Source organism: Electrophorus electricus, chromosome 4 (assembly GCF_041902795.1).
Source record: "Electrophorus electricus isolate QZ-2024a chromosome 4, ASM4190279v1, whole genome shotgun sequence".
Classification (NCBI taxonomy): Eukaryota; Metazoa; Chordata; class Actinopteri; order Gymnotiformes; family Gymnotidae; genus Electrophorus; species Electrophorus electricus.
Window position 1 is genome coordinate 29,388,241 of NC_137500.1, and position 26,161 is coordinate 29,414,401.

The window sequence follows — 26,161 nt, forward strand, 5'->3', positions numbered from 1 at the left end:
TCCAAAGGCAGAGAGACCAGAGTCATGGGGAAGTGAGAGAGGTGGTGTTGCTGAACAACAGCAGGAAGAGGCAGGGGCCAAAGAGGAAGGAAAACTGTTGGGTTATACGCAGCCTAACACTGCTTCCTTTAGCCTTTAGTGTAGTAGGAAGCAGCATGCCTGCAGTCTCTGACTTTTCATATTCACCATATGCTGCAAGCCTGCAGGGGGTGCACAACCTCAGAAGAGGAGGCATCTCCACCTCTGAATCTCCTGTGTGAGACTCTCTCACAGTTCCTGGGTTATATTTAGGTTTTGATTCAAACTTGGATATGACTTTCTCCCAAAAAAGCATACAAACGTGTAATTAATAAACTTTATCATGGTAGTTTCATATGTACACATATTTGTTCCAGGACAAACTTCCAGAATAATCCGGTAGCCTGTATACACACGTAGCCCTCACACACAAACATACACCCTTAACCAACATTCACTTCCTCCCCCACACCCACACTCAGAAAACCTCACCACCATTGGGGTTATGGATGAGTCACTGAACTAGAACAATGATGGTACTTATAAACAGTTTCTTCTTTGCAGGACTTTATTCTAGGATTACTTACAATGTGCATTCCGAATCTAAATGTAAAACTGCAGTGAAATATCTTTCAGTGTGTTCGAAGTGAGAGCAAATGTATTACTCTATAACTGTATTAACATGTAAACAATTATACAGTAAGTACCAATTAAGAATCAAACTGTTCTGACCAAAAACAGAATCTCCAGATAAATGATTTAAAATGAGTTGAAGCCATGGATCAGGCAGAAAATTAATCAGCCTCTGACGCAGAAATGTCAAATACAGGACTTGACCTGAGGGAGGCGCCATTACTCTATTCTTCAGCAGTGACGCTACTTCCGCAGCAGCGAAGTCAGAGCAGCAAGCGTTTGACTCGTCACATGACAATTAGCCTTCTGCTTATCACACTCCCGTGTGGTTCAGCACTGCAGGGGCAGAATCGCGGCCCATTCAGTCTGCCACTGCGACGGTGTTGAGAAGGCTGTATGGGGGTCATGGTGCAGCTTAGCGTCTGTAAAACCTCCCGAAGCGTGCTTACGGCCTGGCTAGCGCAAATCCCTCAGCGTGGCCGCAGTTATCTGCGCAGGGGGCAGTAGAGTGTGGGCTGAATTACCGCAAGACTAAAAGAATAAAGAAGAATAAAACCCAGGGGGGGGGGGTGAGGGGGGGAGAGAGAGAGGAGGTTTTCCATTACAATATAAGGGCAAGCCAAGAAAGAGAGAGGGAGAGAGAGAGAGATATTGCGAGACAGTGTGAAAGAGAGAAATAGTGTCTGACTTCAAACTGATATTAAGTAGCATCACATAAGTTCAAATCAAACTGCTCCTGAAGGGGATATGGAGGTCATGGAGGTCACGGGGGCCTGGGTGCACGAGCATGGTGTGGTGATGGAGGCCAAGTGCACCGAGGTTTCCTTTACGCTGTTGGAATTAACCACCACCCTTCAGCTGCCTCCGCCCTCACACCTAACAGCACCAGGGGTGGCGTCCCTCCTGGTCGCACGGGTTACATTTGCGCTCAGCGTGGGGTCGAAGTCACACATATGTCTGCACCGTGTCTTGCGTGGCTACACCAGGGCGTGGTGCACAGCTCTGGCAGAGCGGCGCTCTTTTAAGGCCGTCTATGAGAGACAGAGCACAGAGCAGAGCAGAGACTCAACATCTTGGCCATATTCAGTCCGAAGAATGCAAAAGATGAAGTGCAACGATTCAAAAGGGGACTTCATAAATCACACCCCCTAACAGCACAGATGGAGCTCAAGGATAAAAATAAGAAGGACAAATAAGAAAGAATGTGTGCGGGGAAAGACGGAGCAACGGAGGAGAGGGCCACGTTCCCTGCCCACGACCGAGGCCTTCGGCTGACGGACCGGCTCGGCCCGCGGAGCAGAAACAGCCCCGCTAAAGGACGATCTGAAGGAGGCCTTGAGCGGCCAGCTAGTAAAAACACTGAATAAAATGTTCAAAACAAGAAAGCCAGAGAAAGAATGAAAATGTGTGAGAAAGAAAGTGAGAGAAAGAGAGACAGAGAGTCGAGACGAGACGAGAGAGGGAGCGTGTGTATGTGTGAAAGAGACTGCAAAATGATGGCCAAATTAAAAAAATAAATAAAAAATTCTATAAAGGCTTGAAACAGAAAACGAAAAGACATGGCTTGCTCAGTGGCGGCAGGGACAGAATACTAATACTGGAAGTGAAGGTCATTGGTACCTGTTATGATATAAAAACGCCTTTGCTACCATGGTAGGACGACTGAGGTGACGGTCCTCTGGGAGCCATACTGTTAATGTGAAACTTTGGCTTAGCGTAGCTTTAAAAAGAACCCCCCCCCCCCCATCCCACCCCACCCCCCGCACTTCGCTGTGTTCACTGAGCGCAGGGAAGCTGCCGGACATCAGGCCATTAAACAGTGGAAAAGGACACAAGGGGAAAATTACTGCCGTCGCATCGGGTGTGAACTTCCGACAGGAACGGCGATGGGACATTAGATTGAATGGGCCACTGTCTTCCTCGCGGCCTCTGTTCCTCCAGACATCCAACACTTTGCAGTCTCTGCTGGTGCAGATGTTTAAATATGCAAGTCATACGAACACACACACACACACACACACACACACACACACACACACGCGCATGCACACACAGTTCTCTGAAAGCATGCTGTGGTACACCACACACAGATTGGTTCTCATCAATACCAGACAATCCCAAGCCCCTGAGCGAGGTTTACATGCAGACAGCGTCAGTAATGTGCTAGTTTGCGGTGACTGGCTCAGACTAGAAACCGGGAGTTTAGGAGAAACATGAATAGCTTTAAGGCTAAGTGTGTGTGTGTGTGTGTGTGTGTGTGTGTGTGTGTGCGTGCGCGCGCGTGTGTGTGTTGGCACCCACAGCAAGTAGAGCAGGAAATGGTGTTCAATCACAAACACACACACGGCTCGGATGTCCAGTATCAGTACAGGCTCAGGAAGCAGCAGACCATTAGAGTGCGTCATTAACACAAATGTGCAAGTCTAAGAATATGAGGTGTATATGCATACATACATGCACGCACACACACACACGCACGCACAGAGCAACCTCTGCGCTGGGTTTGACATGCACAGCTACTGTAGGGGTATCAGAACAGGAGAGGTGCAGGCCTGGCACTCTGCTTTAGGCTTCTAAGAACGAAGGGAGAATGGAAGAAAGAGTGAACGCAGCAATCGAATCACACTGCCTCCCACTGTGTGTGTGTGCGCGTGCACACAGTACACCAGCTGAGCTGGGTTTGACTGCGCCAGGCAGGACACAATGCCCACTCTGTTTCCCTCTACAGAACAGCAGGCTCTGTTTGCAGGCTGACGGGTGTGACAGGCCCGGCGGCACACCCTGCCAACGGCGCCAGCTTCTGTGCAGCTGGCCGGCGGGGCTCCTCCCTCTCTTGGCCGGCCTGCGGGCACCAGATCCCCGCTGAAGATGCTCACGTCGGGCTCCCGGCAGGTCCGCGTGCCACAAGCGCTAAGCCTCTGGCATCTCTCTTCCACCATCACCTGCACCTGACAGATTGGGGCTGTTCGGTTCGGCTATGCAGCCCCTTGCTCCCCGGGGCCTGTGATCTGGGTCAGATCTCCAGAGACGTGGCCAGCTGGTGAGGTGCCGGGTGGCCCGGATGGCCAGGACAGCTGGAGCTCAAGAGGCCAGGTGAGGGGCGTGGCACGCGGGGCGAAGTTGGGTAGCTGCCCTGTCGCCTGGTCGCTACTGAGGGGGCAGTCGGGTGGGCGATGGGGTGGGGTGTGGGGGTTGTAGAGTTCTACAAAGAGGATGCAGTCCCTAGACATAAGGAAGTACGGTAATGCTCTGAGAGTGTATGTGTGTACGTGCGCGTGTGTGTTTTCATGGTACAATGATTTTCCAAAGCCTGAGGCCAGAGGGCCCAAGCAGCCTCGGACACTGTGCAGTGCTTTCCAAGAATCTCATGTCAAGACGATGGAGAAGAGAGCAGTGCTCTCTAAAACGCTCTATCACACATGCGCACACGCAGAATGAAAGGGTGTGTTCTGAGCATGCCCTCTTCAACTGGCCATAGAGGGGGATTTTCACTCTTTCAGAGGCAACATTAACGAGGGCCAACATCCCCTGGGACCAACCCGACTAGTTTCACACTCGGCAGCAAATCCCTTCCCGAGAACACTCAGGCCTCTTGTCTCCAGCTGCTGAACAATACTAGCACAGCTTTCCCACGCACGGGCCATTCAAGACCTCAGCTCCGGTTACTGCACTCACTTTTTAACTAGGCCAGGAGACAGACAGAGAGAGAGAGACAGAGAGAGAGAGAGAGAGAGAGAGAGAGAGAGAGAGAGAGAGAGAGAGAGAGAGAGAGAGAGAAAAAAAGTGTGCTGGCTGTTTCTCCGAGTGGATCCTCCATGTAGCTGCCAGTGAGGTCAGCTCTTCATCCACCTGGGACAAGCGCGGATCAGCCCTTTGGGCCGAAAGCCTACAACAGCCACCTGGACGAACAGCCACCTGGACGAACAGCCTTTGCCAGGTGGGCACTTTACCTTCCACACGCAGTGTCAGTAAAGACACTGCACAAAGAGTCTGACAGAGCTTAAGCCCTCTGTGCCAAAAGTTCATTCTTAAAGTCCAAAAATATCACAGGAGCAGAGGGAGCGGGAGCTCGATGGTGCAAGCAGGGTTACTTACCAGTGTGTGTGTGTGTGTGTGTGTGTGTGTGTGTGTGTGTGTGTGTGTGTGTGACAAAGAGAAAATATGGCAACTTTCTCTCACTCCTGATACTTCAGTTTTCTTTTTTTAAGTGCTTTTCAAATGAGAAAGTGTCCAGTCTGTCAAATACTTCAAGTGAAGACCAGGGTCTCCTGGTGTCCAGCTCCTGTGGTTGGGAGCCTACAGTCAGGCACGTCCTCCCTCCTCCGTCGGGCCCACTCCACACGTTCCCCTCCCTCTCACCCAAAGGAGGGCCACAGAGAGGTGGGCGTCCTCCGCTCCGCCCGATCCCACCCACACCACACCTGCACCGCTGCTTCAATGTCAACAGCCTGGCTTAGTCCCATTCTCCCCACAAGACAAATCAACTGGGAGAGTCTCGCGTGCGTGTCTGGACGGAAGTCAGGCTGGGGTTCATCCCAGCCTCTGTTTATCATTACCAAGCAATTACACTCGGAGACATCCTCGTTATCCACACCTGCGATGCAGAGTCCTGGAGAGGTCCGGCGCGAGAGGCCGAGGCACAGAATTGCCAGGAATGATCCCAGCAGGGTGCTGCGGCGACGGATCACAGGGCAGCAGCTGGCGGACCCCTCGACATGACCTTCAGCAGTTCTACTGAGCACTGAGCACCGGGACACTTAACAGAACTGATGTGTTCACACTGTGCCAATATTTATTTTCAGCAGGAGGTATTTATTTATTTTTTGCTGCGTGTGTGTGTGTGTGTGTGTGTGTGTGTGTGTGTGTGTGTTTGTTTATGTGTGAGTGTGCACGCATGCACCAAGGCAAAGGTCTCAGCAGCCTGTGAAAAAACTGTGCCGATAGCACTCCCCTGAGATGTTAAAATATACTCATGGATTCATATTCCCATTAAGCATACAAACTCACGCGTTCATATTCAACACACTGCCCTTTCACTGTGTGCGCGCCCCCTCTTCGGCAAACCTTTGAAGGGCTCACACTCTGGAGAAGGCAGAAGGCTTGACTTTCTTATACCGTTTGCTTGTTTTATTCTATTTCCCAACAGCACAAAATTTGCTGCAAAATGCCGGCTGCAGGAGAAGGCTGGATATCTGCTCTGCAGGGTGTGTTCCCTCCCTCTGCTTACAGCAGACACACAAGGCATTTTAATCCCAAGATGGAAACAGGAGGTAGAAGCCAAATGAAGAGAAACCAGGTGGGTTTGATAAAGAGCAAACACCAGCAGACAGTAAAGGACGGCACAGTGACAGCATCTTTCTGATTCATATTATTTTATTTTGAGTATTACAATACCTTACAAGCAATCTTTCTGTACTATTTGAAAGGATAAGAATACAAACACAACATTTTTATGCTCAGTTAAATTGCATTCTGCTCTAGGTTTCTGTTTCTTTTATTATTATTAAAAAATATTTAGTAATAATAATAATAATAATTATTATTATTATTATTATTATTATTATTATTATTATTATTATTATTATTATTATTATTATCATTATTATCATTATTACAATTAAAAAGCACTGCAAGATTTGTCTACAAAATAGATGGACGTTAACAGCTACATTTGCAGGTTAAAAGCTACAGCAACAACAGCTGAAATGTTCGCTCATGTTTTGCATTAATCATTAACCTACTTAATCATCTGAGATTCATGCCAGAGATCAGCACAAACACTGACCCATACCCCCCTCGTCAATTCTCAAACATTTACCTTTGACAGGCTAAGACCCACAGTAAAAGCCTCAAGTGATCCCAGATTTACATACAGTACACAATGCTTGTGTGTCACATTTTACATGCAAGACATTATCAATAGATGGGCAGAACAATCCATTTTAAAGGCTTGTTCCATCATCTCTCTTTAAATACATCATCACCCCTGTTAGGGGCTCTAATCAATTCAGTTGAGTCCTCTCCAGGGGGCCAGCCATGCAGAACAGCAGCAGCTGTGTCAGGGTAATTTGGGCACAAGGTATTCTGGGTATATTCTCAATAGCCTTCAATGACAACCACAGCATACGTGAGGAAGAAATGAGCTCTAGTCTCAGCCGCGACAGTGAATGATCAGAGACTATTTCTAGACATTACACCAGTCATGTTCAAACAAAGAACTCTACTCAGTCAATTAAGGCCCTTTTTAACACTCCACATTCCTGCATGCGACGGCTTTGACACGTCACAATTTTACTCAATGCAGCACTTTCATATTATCAGGGCCTTTTCCAGCATAGCACACAGAACTCCTGCACTGCCATGGTGGGATTTAGTAGCCCACAGGGAGCTGTGAAACGGGGTAGAATCGCGCAGTGTGGAAGGCCTGCCATCAAAGACCTCAAAGACCCCTAAAAGTCCTGCGCTTTCCGTCCCGCCTTCAGTCGCCACACGCCCCTCGGAGTGCAGGACCTCCTTCAGCCCACCGCGGCTGGCTCCTCACGCCTCCTCTCCAGGGGTGGAAATGGAACGGTCACCATCACGCACGCACGGGTGCGCACACAGAGGGGCAGGGAGGAACCATGAACAACTGAAACTAAAACTCACCGTTTACGCATAGCAACAATAGGAATTGCAATGTCCGCAAACGCTTTCGGGATTTGGGGGGGGGTTGTTCAAGGGTGTAGGATTACACGCACGCTGCAGGAACCTCAACGCCCTGCTGAGTGGAGAAGGTTGATTTTTCAAAGCACATATTGGACGACTGTGTTTGCAACACTACAGCAGATATTCGAGCAGCGTGTGGTGTGGTGGAGGAGTTTTCGTTAAGTCCTGCTTGACTCATGTGAGGTCCTCGTATTTTCTGACATTCAGACTACACGTGGTTTTCATTATGAACGCACCCCAGGGGTACAGGCTTGCGCGCTCCTCCCGCTGCACTGGCCGTTGACACTGCCGACGTGACGCTGCCGACATCCCATTACTTTCAATTTGCTTTTGAAAGGATGCAGCAAACTTGATTACTGAAGTAGGGGTGCATGTTCCAGTCAATTTTCTGCTACAGCTGCGTGGAGCGAAGTGAGCACTTGTGCGCCCAATTCAACAGGGGACCGGGGGGCAGCTGCCCGTGCGGCCATCGTCAGATAAGAAGACGACGTCAACATCGGCTCCTCACTGAGACGTGCGCGATTAGCGCTTATAGATGAGCACCTATCGCATCAACCCCCCCCCCGCCGTTTACCTCTCTCTCAGTCCACAGCCAGCGTGCATGTGAACGACTGAAAGCAGTGCATAATCTGGACAGAGCAGGGGAGGCTGGTGCGCACAAGGCTTGGAGACGTGTTCCAGGTATCCTCTCCAGCAAGCCCAGGCCTCGGCGTCATCAATAACCGTGCATAAATGATTAATACGTGTTCATGAAAAATGAAAGCCGTGTGCTTATGAAATACTCCATCGTGAAGGCAAGAGACACAGGCCCCGGGCTTTGTAGCCCCCATCCAGCGGAGACGCTCGCGCAGGCACTGACGGACGAAATCGCTCGTGCACTCCTCCGCCCGCGCAGGACGTCAGAGAGGTGGGCACAGGGGGTAATAGAAAGGGAGAAAAAGATGGAGAGGAGGAAGCAAACGGAAAGATGGTGTACTTGGTAGCGTAGTGCAAACAGCTCCAGCAAAATGAAAAATGTATACTCAAAGAGAACAAGAGAAAAATTGGCTCATGGATGCTCAGCCATGAGAGAGAGAGAGACAGACACAAGGTAGGTGTGTGTGTGAGTGAAGGTGTGGCATGAAGCCTGCTGTACATACACTGACTGCATTAGGGTTCTGTGTGCTCCCTGAGACCACAGACACAATACGAGTTGGAGAGGACAGAGCAGCACCAAGAGAAAAAAGCCTCGACTCTTACTGTTAGAGAAACCACAACCCAGGAAGTGTGTACAGAAGCAGGTCTGTGTCGCTCCCCCGAGCAAGTAAAGCAGCCAACTAGCAGCTCATATTGGCATAAGCATTCAGCTAATCTGTTTATAATGCATTTATATATACATTTGTAGGTGCTTAAACAAATTTAAGAATCTTCTTAGAAGGACTCAAATGATCAGGACTATCACATTACTACAGCTTAACGGAAGCCAGACTGGAGCCTAAGAATAGCCCATCACTCTCAGGCACTCTTCCAAGACAGTACTGGACTTCATATTTCAAAGGCTTTGCCCACCAATGATCACTGCATGACAGTGGACAGAACTCAACGAAATTAACGAGGCCGCTTGATGGCCGAGTCGTGACGCTACACCAAAACACTGAATCAAGTGCAGTTGCAGCTCTGGTTCTGTTCTGTCCAACAACAAAATGACTGGTAAATGGTTGGAGGATATTATCGTGCAATGCGCAGCTGATTTGCTGCAGCAGGAACACCTGCGCTGTCGCGTGCTTGGCGGTGTGAGGTCACGCCCGCTGGTCCGAACCTTTCACCTGCTCCCAAAGAAAATTCCCTTTCCCGCATTCTCATTAAAGATGCCCTTGCTATAGGCCGGGATATTTGCAGTTGGCAGAAACCTCTGTGGAGTGGTAGCAGGGCTTATAAAGAGCGGGTTTACTTTAAGTAGTAAATTAAGTGGTACCAGAAACCCAAGCGCTGCCACTGCATGTCTGGATACATGTTGGCTTATGACATATGAGTTGCATGTATTGCAATCATAAGACCACATTGCTTTATTCCAAACAGTTCAATCAAGCACACATTGTTTGCCGAGTTACAGACAGCAGAAGCAATGAGGACTACCCTAATGGTAAGCAGTTTTATTTAGCCAGTGGCCCCAAGCACACTGATGTAAAATCCCAAACGGCAGAGCCAGGCTAAGCCCATCCCATGTGATACCGTTACTCCTACAGCTTTCTACGCAGTGCGGCTGGTTTAATGGATTGTTACATTTGCTCCGTGTTGCATGTGTGGAAATGACTACAGCATCAGCGTACGCAAGCTCGGAGTGAGAAGAGGAAGAGAGAGAAAGGTGGAATGCGTAAACGCTGGCCTGATGCTGATAAGGTGCCGGAGCTCTGCTGTTAGAGTGGCGTGTATGGAATGTGTTGTTTGCAGGGGAAAAGAGGTTATTTTCAGATGTGTCACACTGCCAGTGCGAACAGGCGGCTAGTCTGCAACTGACTTCCATTTTTCTTTCTTTTTTTAAACACTCTGTCAATTAACGTGTGCCGGTGTGGAGAAGACGAGGCGTGACGAAAGGTGGCTGCCGAAAGCGCTCTAGAAGAGCTCGGGAAAAAAAAAAAGAAAAGAACCCATTCCTGGGACACTCAATTCGCAGGCGGGTGGTGATGCAGCGGGTCAAAGGTTCAAGGGCCCCTCGAGGGTCAACTCCTGCTAGATGAACAGACACTCCGTCCACCTCTCTCGGCGGGCGCCGTCTACTTCTCTCTTGCCCAGAGATATTGCCACCTGGCTTACGAAAGGGGAACCTGCCGCATTGCTCCAGCAGTGTGGATTACTATGTTCGCCGTTAGGAGCAGTGGGTAAAAATGGCACCCCATTTCCAGACAGCGATGCAGCAATTCTTCCATTGGCCTGCAGATAAACCTGACGTGATGTCAAGAGTTCACCCACATTGCAGTTGCCACCAGAAGTGGCCCAGAGGAGCCGTGTCAGTGGGACTTTGCTTCAGAGTTCTTCAGAAGCGGAGTCCACGTCTACAGGGGTGTGACTCATACCGTTTGAGACAACTCCGCAATGCCGGGCGGACGCTGGCGGCAGCGGCCCGCGCGCCTGACCCCAGGGTGCTTACTCAGCAAAAAGCACCCCTCTTTCCTACCTCTCACTGCCTGTCCCATATTCTTCCTCATTTAGCACCGTGCACGCACTCAATGCACCAGATCCAGACAGCACATGCCAGTCCGTCTCCGCTAGGGGACACGTCCCTGCCTGCGCACGTCTAAGCTTCATGGAGGCCTTATGGACTGAGCTGGGGCTCCAGACACACGCCCTGGCCCTGATCTCACGTTTAGCCCCGTGAACGCACCCAGACTGAAAGCAGGTACTATGAAGGAGAAGTGGTTTGGAGTAATCACAGGAACAATAAGGGTGATTTGGTTCCATTGGCCAATTAGAATTGGGTCCGGTGTCTGGATGGAGGGAAACTGTCGATTTGATATGCAATGATCCCCTATTATTTAAAGTCGGCATTTTGTGACATGTTACTCAAAAGGGCGATCACAAGGAGCCGGTTAGAGTTCTGCGTGCAAGAGAACATAACTGGTAGCTCTCATGCATTCCTCTGTCAGCTATTATATCATCAAGCGATACTGTGAGGGAGGGAGCAAGCCCTCGAGCCCCCCCCAGCGCATCGGTCCTGACCCAAGACAAGCGCAGCACGTGGCGCGACTACTGCCTCTCCTGCTGAGAGGGAGATTGTGAAGAAAGCGTTCTTCCCCAGGCTGTACTCTGCTCCTCAGAAAGGAGGAGCGCTTTGTGGGCCTCCGAGCCGGTTACCCCCACGCTCCTCCATGGCCTTGCTGTCACCGAGAGAAGCAACTCACACTCGACAGATCAGCGTTGCTGCTTGTTTAAAAAACATTCATTACAGCCTGTTAACTGAAGCTGCTGTTAGTTCACCCTCACATTCAGGGCCATCGTTTTCATAAGTATGTCAGCGGTTGACATTTTCGAAAGTCACTAAAGCAGCACTCTGACTTTTTTTTTCCCTGCGTCTTCCGCACAATCTGTAAACAGGGCTCCGCTCAATGTAAAGGCCAGCCGGGCAGCAACAGCATGCTGTGTGGGGCTCCCCCAGCAGGCTCCGTGGATCAAAGCGCATACTAACTAAGCTCCGAAGGTCCCACATATTTAAGTGGTTCTTAAACTGAGCACTTTCCAGCAGAGCAAGGAGCTTCGTTTCATTCCTTCACAACAGAAGAATCAAGATAGAATCTACGTGGGGGATTTAGAAATAAATTCATGCCCTCAGGAATGAATAAACAGTTTTTGCAAATTTGTAGAGGGATAAAGGTTAATAAAATTAATAAGATGACAGATGACGATGTGATGCAACTTATTAAATAAATATGTTTGGGTGAACGTTTGGGTGAACAACAAAAAAAAGAATGCAATTAGTAAGTGATTGCTATGCAGGTCATAGGCACGTTCACCTGTTCATTTGATCTGAAAACAAAAGCAGGAAGGAAATTTCATCCGAGCGTGAAGAGTCTCCAAATGTTCCTCATATAATCCCCATCTGTTCCGGAAGAGTACAGCCATGCCGGGCTCCGAACACGGCGAAGGGGGCGTCCACTCCGCATGGGGCTCCGTATGGCGCACAGCTGACCACTGCCTCCGCCCCTCTGCTCGCGTCAGCCGGCCCACTGACCTCCCCGACTCTGCCCGGCAGGGGGGTGGCTCGCGATGGCGTGGTGACCCGCACTCCATGCCGCCTGACCAGAGGAGAACGGGCTTCTCCGCAGGCCTCTGGGAAAATATCCAGCGTTCCTGGGAAGTGCAATGTGGAGTGTCTCAGCAGCAGAGGAGCAAGTCCAGGAGGGCAGGGAAGCAGTGCTCCAGGCCGGTCACGATAGCGCGGCATAACGCGGCATTTCCATATTTGTACTGTGGAAGAGCCGGAGGCCACAGCAGTTGCCCCCGCCAACCCCGTCTGAAGAAAATCTCTCAGCCTTTGAGCAACCACAGCACAGCAGACAACCAATCGCATCTCTGTATTTAAGCACTACTCCAGACGCAAAAGCTTGTTTGGCCAAACTGAAGTGCGAGGGGGATATAGCGCGGCGCAGTTGAGCGGGTCCTGGCTCGCAAGCCTTATTCTGCTTCCATTGGCTTGTCTAAGTAGGTAAGACTGAGTGGTTGTTGATTCAAGGAGATCACTCTGACCGCTTGTGTTGTTTAGTGCATCATGTTTGTTGTTGCTGCTGCTGTTCCATTAAACGTGTGTGCATCTATATCTGGCTCGAAAAACCCATAAAATGCAGCGTTTCTCAGATGAAAGGGATAATTAAGTGTTACCGTATTGAGCTGATGCAAAAAACATTGAGGACTTGAAAGTGGGATGTTTCTGCTATAAAGTCTTTATTAAGACCTTTGCAGGAAAACCAAACACACACCCACACACACACACCCACACACACCCACACCCACCCACACACCCACGCAGTTCTATTATTACTTATACATCAATATTAATAGAGCAAAGTGTCAATGGCTCATCAGATACTGTCATCTGTTAGCTATTAAAATACGCAATACGCTAATGTGTTTTTATCAGGGCACAGTTTCAAAGTACAAGTTGGAAAAAAAGAAAAGAAAAAAAACCCCAAAAAAAACCAAAAAAAAAAAAACCACACACCTGTCTGTCTTACAAATATATTACAGCACAGTCTAGTGAGAACTAAGCGTTTCAATAACTGCAGTGCTCATTACATCACTCAAGAGTCCTACTACTAAAATTCAGGTCTTTAATGACCGTCTTTCACAATAAATAAACCGCGAGCCAAAACCATCATTTCGGTTCGAGTACTTCTAAAGCATGCAGCCATAATGCTTCTTGGCACTGACTCCAGCTCAGCCCATCAGTCACGCCGGCAACCCCTGACCCCGGTGAGCAAGCAAGCCAGCTTTGGTGGTCAAAGCTGCCACCCGTTGCGGCTACTGCCGAACTACAAACACACTCCTCTCATCACTGCCTACAGGAAAAAGGAGGGGAAAAAACCACAACGAAACAGTGGCATTTGAGAACCTTGCTGTGACACGAAACGAGTTGCCAGAAGTCCCCGAGAAGGAAGCAGCCTCTCAGCTCCTCCTGAGCCGTGCTCTCTGTACTGTAGCCTGGCATCTGGCAGAGCGGAGCAGGTGGACACAGCCAGTGCAGGCCAGCTCCCAAAGCCCCACCAGGAGCGCGCCTAGGATGAAACCGTAAGCCAATTCACTGGTTGGATGAACGGATGAGTGGATAAGTGGAAGGATAGCAGTAATGACGGAACGGTATGAAGGCCTCTTATCAAGGGGCATAGCGAGACAAGCACAAGTGAGACAAAGTGCACAAGTCTATGTGAAATAAAAGAAGTCAAGTTTCAAAAGTTCCTCCCAAGAGAATCAACTCGTCCTCACTACCAGAAGTCTGCTGTCTTTACTGGGTCAGTAAAGACAGCAATGTTTGCTCAGTGAGTAAAAGCACAAAAATAAATGTCTTGCTAATTTGGGGAGGCTGAACTTTGCTATCATGAGGTACAAATACATTTTTGTTCCCCTGATCTCTCTTCCTCTACTACAGCTTACTATATCACACACACACACACACACACACACACACACACACACACACACACACACACACACACACACACACACACACACACACACAGAGAGACAGAGAAACTGACAGCAGCCTTCATATTCTGTCATCATAATACAGTATGAGCCTAATGAAATCAAACTGCCTCTATATGTGTAATCCAGATGTCCTTTGGGGGCGTAATTCAGGCCGCCTGGCTACTGTATGATGCATGCCAAATGGGCTTAAGTGTAGTTTGTGTGAGAGATGCAGATGATAAAGCCAGTGGGACCTCTCAACATTACAGGCAGGAAGACGCGGCCAAACCAGAGTCTCTACATACCCACCCAGCTCCGCAACTCAGCTCGGCGAACCTCTCCTGATTCTGCATGGGAGGTGTAGCCTGCTCAGAGGGCAAGCCCAGAAAACCTGTTGGGTCTCGAACCTCCGGATTCCAAACGCTCTGTGCAACATGGACACTAAGCAACAGACTAATAGGCATCTTGCAGCAGAGTTGATGTCATTAGTCACAGTGGCCTAGCACAGCAGGAACAATGTTCTAACGTATTAGGCTTTTGTGTTATGCAGCACAGAGATGGCTCATGCATGGGGGAGTAAGGGGGGTGGGGGGCTGTGTGCCTGTGTAATCGATGTGGCTCATTGAGCAGAGGCACGTGTCTGTAGGCAGCGTTTCACAGTCGCCGCCCCACGGCACAAATCAGAACGGGGAGCGAAGGGTGTAGCAACAGCTGCAGAGACCGTCACTCCACGAAGAGATGAAAAACACGGCCAAGCCACCTGGCTGACAGCCACGAAGGGGCCAGCAGCCAAACCAGATGCGGGAGTTTGAGGGTGCTGTGCAATACTTTTGCTGCTTTCACTGTTCATAGGATTTCACTCCTCTGGACTGAGATTGACGTCATTCAAGGGATCTGTTGGAGCCATTCCTCCATCTTAGGGGTCACAGACTCAGGTGCCCCCATCCTTACTAGGACAACCTTGGTGTTAACCTTCCACATTCTCTCCATTTCTTCTTGTCCTTGGCACTGTTCCAACTTTTCTTTTTCTTCTTGTGGATGACTCTAACACTTGGGACTGCTACATCTATTACCTTCTGTCTTCTGCAACTTATTTGTCATCACAGTGTCTGGTTGGATCGCCACTACTTGATTATCTGTCTGGACCTGGAGGTCCCATAGGAACTTAGAGAGTGGTGGACAAGGCTGTGATTCCACACATTTTGCACTTAGGGGAGTGCAGCTTATATGCCTTGCATATGTTCCTGCCATTTGCATCTGTCTCTTATGTGTTTCTTATGCTTTGCCTGCCAGTATCCTGCATCCCGCTCCTCGGTGCTGGATTGTTTTTGAGGCTCCTTTGCATAGGCCACATCTTGTCTGGCATGATACACACCTACTTCTATTGACCTTGTGCATAGTGCTTTGTCTAGGACAGCAAAGAGGTATCGATCATAGCAGCATATCAGTCCTACCTTTTTGAGATCGTCAGCCACTTCTGCTATCCGCCGGAGAACATGTATGGATGGGGCTTATGCTGCCAGGATACCTCCTCTGCTTCCATGGTGACCATGTACCCCATCCGTCTGAGGCACCTCCTCATTAGCTCATCCTTGGGGGCCATTGCTTGAATATATTTATTGCCATTTTTAGTCTCACCCTTGACAGGGGTTCTTACACTTTGTAGGCCCCTTACACTGAGCGGCATGCCCGGTGCATTAAGAGTGGTTTCCTGGTCTTAGGACCCAGCTCTTCTTTTAGCCAGCTTATTGTGGCTGCTAAGTGTCTGATGATTGGCTATTATTATCTGATCTCACTTCTCCAACTTGAATGACATGCCTAGATCACTTCCATGGATTTTGGTCAGGCAAAGACTTTAAACAAGGCTGAGTATTTGGAATCAGGTCATATGCTTTCTTGTAGTCAATCCAGGCAACACTTACACTGACCCATCTCATTCAAGATGGTGGATGGTATTCCTGACAGGGTTTTCCATGTTGTGGAGAGACAGGTTGGGGTCCTTCATGATCAGTACTTTCCTATGTTGAGTTAGCCAGCCCAGGTGGAAGGCAGCAGTTAGCATTTGTTCTGCTAGTTAGCTATGCAGAGCTGTTAGTTTCTTTAGCCATATTAGACATAGATCACGCCAGGGTCACGTCAGGGTCATGTCACTTCTTAATGGATGTGACCTGCACTTGGACATCTGCTGCTGTAATGCGGACTGATTCCTGCTCTGGGAAATTGTGGTGCTCTGCTTTGTGATCTTGTAGCCACTGAACACTGGTCTTATGTAATGATTTATACTCCCATGTGTTCTTCCATATACATTGAGGGAGAGAAAGAGAGACAGACAAAATTGTAGTGAAGTACACAAGGTTTCCAGAGAAACAGGACATTTCAGACAGAGGTCCATGTTGTACACACACACACACACACACACACACACACACACACACACACACACACACACACACACACACACACACACACACACAGCCTCCAAGTAGTAATCAGCCCCTGCAGATTTTGCAAATTCAACAAGTTGCAAATTATTTAGAGCCTTCAAACTTTGAACAAGTGTACCATTCATTAACAGATGACTAAATATGCTCAATTAAATTATAATACATTTTAAACATAAAAATTAGGGTCAATTATTATTCAACACCTAGGTTTAATATTTTGTGGAATAACCCATGTTGGCAATTACAGGTATGAATCGTTTTTTATAAGACCTGATCAGGCCGGCACAGGTCTCTGAAGTAATCTTGGCCCGCTCCTCCATGCAGATCTTCTCCAAGTTGTCTAGATTCTTTGGGCATTTCTTGTGGACTTTGATCTTGAGCTCCTTCCACAAGTTTTCAATTGCGTTAAGGTCAGGAGACTGACTAGGCCACTGCAACACTTTGACCTTTTCCCTCTTAAACCAGGCCTTGTTTTCTTGGCCGTGTGCGTGGGGTCGTTGTCCTGTTGGAATATGAAATGACGATATATCTTAAGATCCATGATGGAGGAATGGAGGTTTGTGGCCAGAATCTCCAGGTAGGATGTGCTATCCATCTTCTCGTGGATGTGGACCAGATGGCCAGGCCCCTTGGTTGAGAAGCAGCCCCACAGCATGATGTTGCCACCACCATGCTTGACTGTAGGGACGATATTCTTGGGGTCGTTTGCAGTGCCATCCTCTCGCCATCCTCTCGCCAGACCATTGTAGTGAAGTATGTTACTTATTGCTATTTATTGAAACCAATGTCCTCACCACCATGAGATCTTCCCGGAGATCCCTCCTTGTTGTCCTTGGGTCAGCCTTGACCATTTGGACAAGCCTGGCCTCAGCATGGGAGGAAACGGGGCTGTCCAGGCCGTGGAAGGTTAACAGTAGTTCCATAAACCTTCCACTTTTGGATGATGCTCCCAATGGTGGAGACAGGTAGGTCCAACTCCTTGGAAAGGGTTTTGTACCCCTTGTCAGCCTTGTGACCCTCCACAAGTTTGTCTCGGATGGCCTTGGAATGCTCCTTAGTCTTTCCCATGTTGACCATGTATGAGTGCTGTTTGGGGAGGGGCTTTTATAGTCAGAAAAGGCGGGAAACAGAAAATTATTTCAAGCATGTGAAGCTCATTGTTCTTAATACCTGAATTACTTCTTAATACTTGAGGGAACTAAACAGAATTCTGGTGGTTTGAGGGGTTGAATAATAATTGACCCTCTGGTAAACTTTGTCATTTCTCTGCATATTTGTATTTATTTTTTTTGCATTCCTTTTTGCTGCAGTGCATTTCACATGTCCAGGCCCATCCACAGTCCAAATTTCACGATGCTAAGTTAACTCCAAATGTGTAAACCTGCAAACTCTGCAGGGGGTTGAATACTATTTGGAGGTACTGTACACGTACACACGTGTGTGTATACACACACACACACACACACACACACACACACACACACACAGCGAGAGAGAGAGAGAGGGGAACTGGGTGTGGATTCTTGCTTCTCTGATGCCTGTTCCATATCTATTCTCAGTTTTAAAAAAGTCAAAGGTCTAAAGTTAAACCTACCTTGGGAAACTCAAAAAAAAGACAAAGTAATGGATATCTGTGGAGGTTCACGTGAGCAACAGACTGCCTGAGGGGAAAAAAACCCACAACAGCCAAGGGACAACCTTTATGAAAGTGCTTCAGTGTCCCACATACTTGTAAATCTCTCACTCCTGTAAGAAATGTTAAAAGGTGTCCAGTGGGGAGGCAGATACACCACCACACCCTTCCTTCCTAAAAATAAGTTTACAGGCTGACAACCACCGAAGCCTTCATTAGCGTCAACATCTGATATTTTAATAACAGCGTAATTTCTTCCTCGCCTTCATGTTTATGTTGCAATGAAAGTGCTTCTTTTCTTCTTGACTGTAATTATGCAGCTTTGTTGCCATAATACATCTGAACACAGAATCCACATGGCCTTGTGGTTTCAGCTATGAGGTTAATTTAATTCTTCATTTACGCAGTGAAAATGAACTGAGCACGAAGTCTCATTTGTGGTGGCAGTAGACTTCAGACACACACATAAAACACTGAACAACAGTAACACCCTCTCTCACCCCCTCATTACATCAGCTGTGTTAATCAGCTGAAGCGGTAATTACGCTACCCCCCCCCCACCCAATGTGTAATCTGATTACTGAACACAGTGATGAAATCAGCTCACCAGAGCTGCCTGTATGGAAAGAGGTGGTGAAAGCAGGAATTCAGCTTCAGCAAACAAGCTTTTCTGATTACAAACAAACAGGCGTGACACTGTGGCGATGCAATCAGGTCCCGCAGGCCGGCGCAAGGAGCTGGCCTGCAGACAATTCAAGTGAGCGACCGAGCGAAAAAAAAACAAAACAAGGAGAAGTTCAAAGGGTATGAACGGACCAAGAGAAATCTTGTCAAGTGTGTTGTTCCCGGGACAGGGCGGCCAGCCCTTACCAGCCATGCATGGGATGAACGTGTGTCTTGCAGTGCTCCAACACCACTTGAGGGCAAAAGAGTTCTTCAAACAATTTACCCACGTATGGAGACAGTTCTACTGATTTAGCATTTGGGCTTTTAGAGGCTGGACAGAATCTCAGAGGCTTGCTTTAGGTTTTGTGCTGATCAACACTCATCAGGCTTTGGAAAAACTTCAGTGGAGTGAGATACTGACACTCCAGTCTCTTGACAGATTTCTGGAAAATGGCAGCAAGCCTGTGGTCCAATATTTTCTTTTATTTATTTTTTCCAGTCGAGAAACACAAATTAACTTAAATTGCGTGTCAAAACGGGGTTCAAATTGGTTGGTCGAGAAACTCTGCGTGTGGATGGTAGAGGCAGATCATTAGCATTTAACAGAGCCCAGGAAAGCCACTTCATACAGGCAGGGAGGCACAAAGACCGGCCACAGTTGGTGCAACGGGGCCAGCAACTCCAACCCACAACAAGTCAATGTGACACTTGACTGCTAACAGGTTGAAGCCACTCTGCCTTACTGGGAACCACCCATAGGCCAATATGTGCTGACCACGAGCTGTTCACGCATTGACAAAATGTTACCAAAGGTCTCTGGTCTGAATCTCAAATGGCTTCAATGCACACAGTTGAAATCTTTACACCAGAGTTCACAACCATAAAAAAGTACTAATCAAAAAAAACAAAACAAAGAAAATATAAAAATCTATTACACACCTAGTCTCACATCTCAGCACTATTGAATGGCCTGACTTTCTAAATTAAAAATGCACTTCTGACACGCTGTTTGTTTTAAATTTTCAGGTGCATGGGGCAGACAGCAGAACAGGAGCAGGCAATCAGCAAATGCCCAGGGGACAGCAGCCACACCATAGCCACTGCCAGCTGGAAGCCATCATCTGCTGGGGGCCCACGAGGGCCGCGGCACAGCTGGGCCAGCGGGCCCTGATCACATGGCTCATTCCCCAGCAGCACAGAGCATGAGGCGAGACACAGCTTTCCTGACAAGGCTAACTTCACAAGGTCATGCTGCTGAGCTCACAGGCAAATTTTCCAAATGATTTAGCTTGACTGAAAAGACAAATCTGATTGATCTGATCGGGAATTCTTTAGTTTGAGTCCAATTTTAGAATTCTTGTGTAGGACACTAAGGTGAAAACAGCGTGTTGCTATGGAACACATCCATCAAGTGCAGGCAACATGCAAAGACGCAGAGTGTTTTCTCTGGCTATCCAGATCAGGTACATATTGTGTGTGTGTGTGTGTGTCTGTGTGTGTGTGTCTGTGTGTGTGTGTGTGTGTGTCTGTGTGTGTGTGTGTGTCTGTTTGCCTCTGTGTGTACACACACACCTCAGAAAGTAAGTGTTCAAGTCACTGGGAACATCCACATTAAACAGCTAAGATAAGACTCTGTGCTGAACCCCTTTTCTCTGGTAAAACACCACAGTAACAGACAAAGTCTCGCTATTGCAATGTTGGGTCAGATGAGATAATTGTTATTACAGTCGCCAGCTCGAGGGCCTTTTTCCAAAGCACACAAGGTTTTGATATGAAATGCACAGTATTTGAGAGCCTCTGTTTCCTAAGGTTTCATACATTTGACCAAAAATAGAAAAGAAAAACTGCAAAAGATGGGGGGAAAAAAAACAAACAAAAAAAAAAACAAAGCCACTCTTGGATTTCTAAGGCAGTAATCTAGCATAGAGAGCAAAGTCAAGCAGAGTGTGTGCTGGGTTTTCATCTGGCCTGAAGCCAATGCCTACATCACACGCTATCTGCATAATTGGTGGTATCGACCGGGCGCAGAGGCCAACAGTGCCAGGGGGCGAGCCATGTCAGTGCCAGGGGGCGTGTTCCAGCTCCGCGCTGACCCAAACCTCCGGGACTCCAGCCGCTCTCGGCAGGACGGGACGAGACATATAGGCTGCCATTATCGAAGCACGCGTTCACACACACATGCAGGTGAAGGTTGTTCATCCAAAACAAATGGACACACACATAGGCACCACAAACGAGAGGAGATGAAAGGAAAGGGAACAAAGGGGAAATTTGCTACCATTATCATGTTACTTCATATGGAACTAAAAGAAATGCGGGGGGGGGGGGGCAGAATTTGAATTTGTAAATGTGAACTTCAAATGGTAGTACTTCAAAGACAAATGCCAAGAATGCAACTAGATAAATAACTGATTAAGGAACAATAATGATCTTATATTAACATTCATTTCAAAATTATCGGTCCTGATAGCAAACATCCTCATCTGCCTTTGATATATATTTTTACTTGAATTAGTAAATCACAAAAGTGTTTAAAAATTCACCCATAAATAATTTAAAATGTATGAGTCCCACATTCATAATTTCAAATGATATACATTCTCAGTAAATAAATTAAACGAACAAAATTCATACCCATATTGGCACCAAATATGAATAATTCAAAGTCAAATCTTGAATTAGACATCCTTTTTTTTCGTACTTCCACAGCTAGATTCGGTTTGGGACCGTGTTCTTATCCATGTAGAGACCGCTGCAGGACAGCCCTCGGGTGATTACGTCATTGACTGCAGGAAGTGGCTTGCTCGTCCTCCTGACCCTCCTGCTGCATGTCTCTTTAAGGTCATTAACGTGAACGCTGATTAACAGGAGCAGCTCGCTGAGCGCTCACATCTCAAACGCTTTTACGAGAGCGGGTTAGAAAGGGCCTGCACCCTTTTAGCTCTAGCTGGGAACATCTCACAGAACATATGCATTGGAAAATGACTCAGACTCCAAGGTCAGAGGAGACGAAAGCAATTGTGCAAAAAAAAAGTGAAAATGTGGCAATGGTTTCTCTCTCATTCTCCCTTTCTCCATGTTCCATAAAAATGATGGATGAAGAGTGTTTACGTATTTTGCCGTTCTGACATATACAAAGTGCAGGACCTTCTTAAGATTTACTGCTTTGATCCCTGCATGTGGATTAAAAGTAATATTTTAATTTTGCCACAATTTAAATATTTCTCTATGTAAATGTAGGCCACCTCTGAGGAAAGATACAAGTTCCTTGCTTCAAATGTAATTTAAATCTAATCAAAGAAATCTACATTCCAAGCAGTGAAAAGCATCGCAGTCCTCTTGCATTTGTTTATCAGGTAGTGTTTGTCCCAGAGTGAGGGGGCAGCCAGGCCACCTAAACCACCCTTCCAGTCAGCCCCAGGAAGTCTGAGGCCCAGAGAAGGCCAGAGGCAGGTGCTGCAGAAGACCTGTGGTTTAGTCCTTGTAATGGTGCTCAGAGAGAGAGAGGCAGAGACAGAGAGGCAGAGCAAGAGAGAGAGAGGCAGAGCGAGAGAGAGAGAGGCAGAGAGGCAGACAGAGAGGCAGAGAGAGAGGCAGAGCGAGAGAGAGAAAGACAGAGAGGCAGAGCGAGAGAGCAGATGCAGAGAGAAGATGCAGAGAGGCAGAGAGAGAGAGAGAGAGAGAGAGAGAGAGAGAGAGAGAGCGCGAGAGAGAGAGAGAGAGAGAGAGAGAGAGAGAAGATGCAGAGAGAGACAGAGAGGCAGAGACAGAGTTAAGGATCGTGACTAAGGTTCTATTCAAAGTACTGGGTGCAGCCCAACAACAGTAAGGAAGAAAGAGAAGGACCATTTCTTCCAGTAATGAAAAGCTGTTCAGACGCGGCTTAAACAACATTCCGTTATGTGCCCAGAACCCAGACAGAAGCAAAATCGTTATTTCATATAATGTCTAAGCGGGATTCAAAAACAGATCAAATAGAAACCATGGTCAAGGATGCTTTAACTTCCTGTCATCTGGTTTCTCAACTAGGATATAATAAATTCAATAGGTCTAATATTTCAGTCTACTGGCAAATGAATTCTTTGTGGACTCCAGATATCTAGATCAGTAGTGCAGCTCTGTCTTCAGCCAAATATGCAAAACTTTATTACAGTAACAGAGATTGGAAAAGGTGAGAGACACCAGGAGTTCATGCACCTGATCCAGGTGACAAGCACCTGAAAAAGATGCAGAATACCCATAGCGTCCACACACACACACACAGAGAGAGAGAGAGAGAGAGAGAGAGAGAGAGAGAGACTCTGTGTCTCGCTCCCTGAGACTAGAGAGAGAGGAGCAGGTGCAGTCCCTTGCCCCCTACTGTAGCCAGAAGTCTCACTGCTCCCTTAAAGCCGCCATTTTGCGAGGCTGCCCATTCCTCAGTGCAAACGCCCGTAACAGAGGAGGCCAGTGAGAGAGACGCAGCAGAGATGCAGCTTTTCCCCAGAGTTCCACTGGGGATGCTGCGCAGACATGTCCAGCTCCAGAACCGAGCGCTGCTACAGGTCCCCCTCCACTAGCAGCTCCAGCACAGAGAGCACCTTCTCAGGTAGTCCGGGAGCAGATAAAGGGCTAGATTCCCTCAACAGAAACGGATCTCTTTGAAAGATGCATGTACGATACATCCTAAATAAGCTTGCTGTTCTGGATTTAGATGGAGAGCGAGAAATGAAGAAACCACCCCTCCCCAAGCCCACAACACACACACACACACAAACCTTCTTTCATACAGTCTGCTGTCTGCGGAAACCTGACACAGGGGCTATATTAATAACGCCTTTGTTAAATAAATTAACGCAAGCCTTTAATTCTTAAAAGGTCCAGCTCATATCACTATGAAAAATGAGCGTAATTTTTTATGGCTAATATATAATTGCCATCACAGACCCATCTGTTAGGATGGTGAAGCTTTCTCAGAAAGTTTTCCCTCAATAACAGCAAACAATACAAAGGAATATCAGACATTCACTAAAATCACATTTTCACCCATCCCATGTGTTCTCTGGCACACGTGTGAATTTTTCTTCAGAGGCAGCACACAGACGTGTTCCCGCCTTCCAGTGGGTGCTACTGACAGACATATTACTGCCAGCCAGCGAAAACCCTAAAGAGGAAGCACCATCTTAGCCTGCACACTGACGCTAACAGATTAACAAAACCGTTTTAAAATAAACATACAACAAAACAGTGCCAGACTCAAATGTTTCAGCTGGGAGGCATACAAGACATGTCTGATCTGGTTTACATAATCACTACAGCTTGAATAACATTTCTGCCCTCGTTCACATGATGAATGACCTTCGAAATCACAGCATAGAGTGTTTTCCTTTCAAACGGGCCACCCAGGCCTGGTAAGCAACAGCTTGGCCCAGGCCAGGAACACAGGCGCCAGCCTGCAGGGCATGCAGCACAGGGAGTAGCTCCAGACATGCTCCCAACAAGCCCAGCGGGACAGGAACTCAAACGGTCGGGGAGGGAGGGGCGCGCACCTGCAGAAATTCTGTGGCATAATTGTCTGATGGGATAGTTGTCTGATGGTTTTGTGAGGTGCCACAGGAACACACCTTTAGTTAGTTGCTCTTTGGACACAGGCAATCACAGTCATGGTCCAAAAATTGGCCGTTTTAATGCACTGAGCGGCAAGGAGGAGAGTATGTTTTGAAACCTTTACCAGTGGTCATAACAAATATTGCTACCTCCGGGTAACGTTATATGTGGAGTCTATATGGAACCGCTGCACAGAGCAGAGCACAGAAGGCTTTTAAACTTGTGTTGAGAGTGGACAGTGAAAGCAGTAATGCCCATCAGCTTGCCCAGGGCCCACGAGCCAACGGAGCCCACCCATCTGCTGTGATCAGTGGCACAGCTAACCTGGCTGAGCAGAGAAATGGAGTTCACAGTGCACATCTCCATCGCGCTCTCTCCCTCACATATAAAGTCAAGTATTTATACCTTAGCAGGATGTGGGGGTCACACATATGTCTCAACTATATTATATCTGTTTAATAATAGAATTTCTAAGAATTTTAAGACAAATACTAACCTTAACAGTAATCTCAACATCCAAAAAAATGAATGTTTCTCCCTTTTTATTTAAAAAGCACTTGACTTTGTCTGGATCACATTTCTAGTCCTCAAAAGACAGGTTACCATGGTTTTGCACTGATTTCCTAGACATGTAGGCCTAAAAAAATGCGTGAAACACAGATACACGCGTGCACACACAGTAGTAAACAGCCTCCCATGCAAATCATTTTCTATAATTATCAAAGCAACTGCATATTTTATGACTGCAACATCTCTGTCTGATTTTTTTTAATGAAGTTTTATTATTATTATTATTATTATTATTTAAACCTACAGTTTCATTCAGTGCTCTATTGCACAAGGTCATAAGTGAAGTCTGCAGTTGGTCCGTCCCAGTCTGCTGAAGCCAAAGAAAGCGTGTAGATAGAAACAAGTGCTTGGAAATGGCCTTATTTTCTGCTTCCATGCGCCACAGCAAAGCTAAACTTAATGGCTTAATTTTTCATGTCTGTGCCCTCCTGTGGAAACGGCGATAGCGTCGCTTGGCTGAAAGTGGAATGAAAATACTTGTCTGAGACAGAGAAGACGTGTGCTGTGATGGACATACTCTGCCTCCCAGGTGAGCTCAAGACAGGGCGTGTTCAAGTCTTCTGTCTGACTTAATGCTGCTTCACAGAGGCGGCGGGACTCTGCTCCCCAAGACGCTGGCGAGGGGGAGCCAGAGAGCTAGAGAGGGGGCATCCGGTCACTTGAGCATGACCGAGGTTCAATTAGATTAGCGCAACAGCAGCGCCTCAGCCACAGAGCTGAGAGCTTGCTGCAACCAGCCTTCCCATGTGTTTGCCGCTTTTAAGCTTCATTCTTTTCATCTTCTTATCAACAGGCATTTACTTACTATAAAGTACAATAAGTACACATAAAAAAAAAAAAAGGAGAAAAAAAAGCAGGCAAAGGTGCTTCACCAGTGACCCTTCCAGCCTTTCAGAGTGGGACCCCCGGAGCCCACCAGGCGCCCCTCCTGGAGGGGGTGCACTTGCTCCCTGTTCCACCTCGAGGTCATTTTCACCTCTGCAGCAGTTCTCCTGCAAACCACGGCAACTGCCGTACCCATCACACACACACACACACAGTGTCTTTCCTGAAATACACAGCGCCATTCAGAACCAAAAGGGCACGCGTCCGTTAGCTGGACCCAAATGCCACACTCTGCTCGTGAAATGTGCTTTAATAGTTGTAAAGGGGTCACAGCAGGCCCAAGATCCATCACCCAGAACAGAATGAGGGCCATTTACGCATTCAGCATCAGCCAACAAAATGAGTTACCAGTTGATGAAAATGCAGT

General features: G+C 47.6%; 1 protein-coding gene and 1 long non-coding RNA gene across 6 annotated transcripts in view; one reads left to right on the forward strand and one right to left on the reverse strand.

Moving 5' to 3' along the window:
- Positions 1 to 26,161, reverse strand: part of adarb1b (adenosine deaminase RNA specific B1b) — a 91,006-nt gene that overhangs the window by 36,366 nt on the left and 28,479 nt on the right. The window lies entirely within an intron of this gene.
- Positions 100 to 20,383, forward strand: LOC118240377 (uncharacterized). Of its 2 annotated transcripts, XR_004775389.2 has the most exons (3): positions 100 to 5,459; positions 5,798 to 5,947; positions 19,780 to 20,383. It is a non-coding gene; the product is annotated as an uncharacterized LOC118240377 (long non-coding RNA). The 2 variants fall into 2 exon arrangements; XR_014123361.1 differs by having other exon boundaries at positions 100 to 5,947.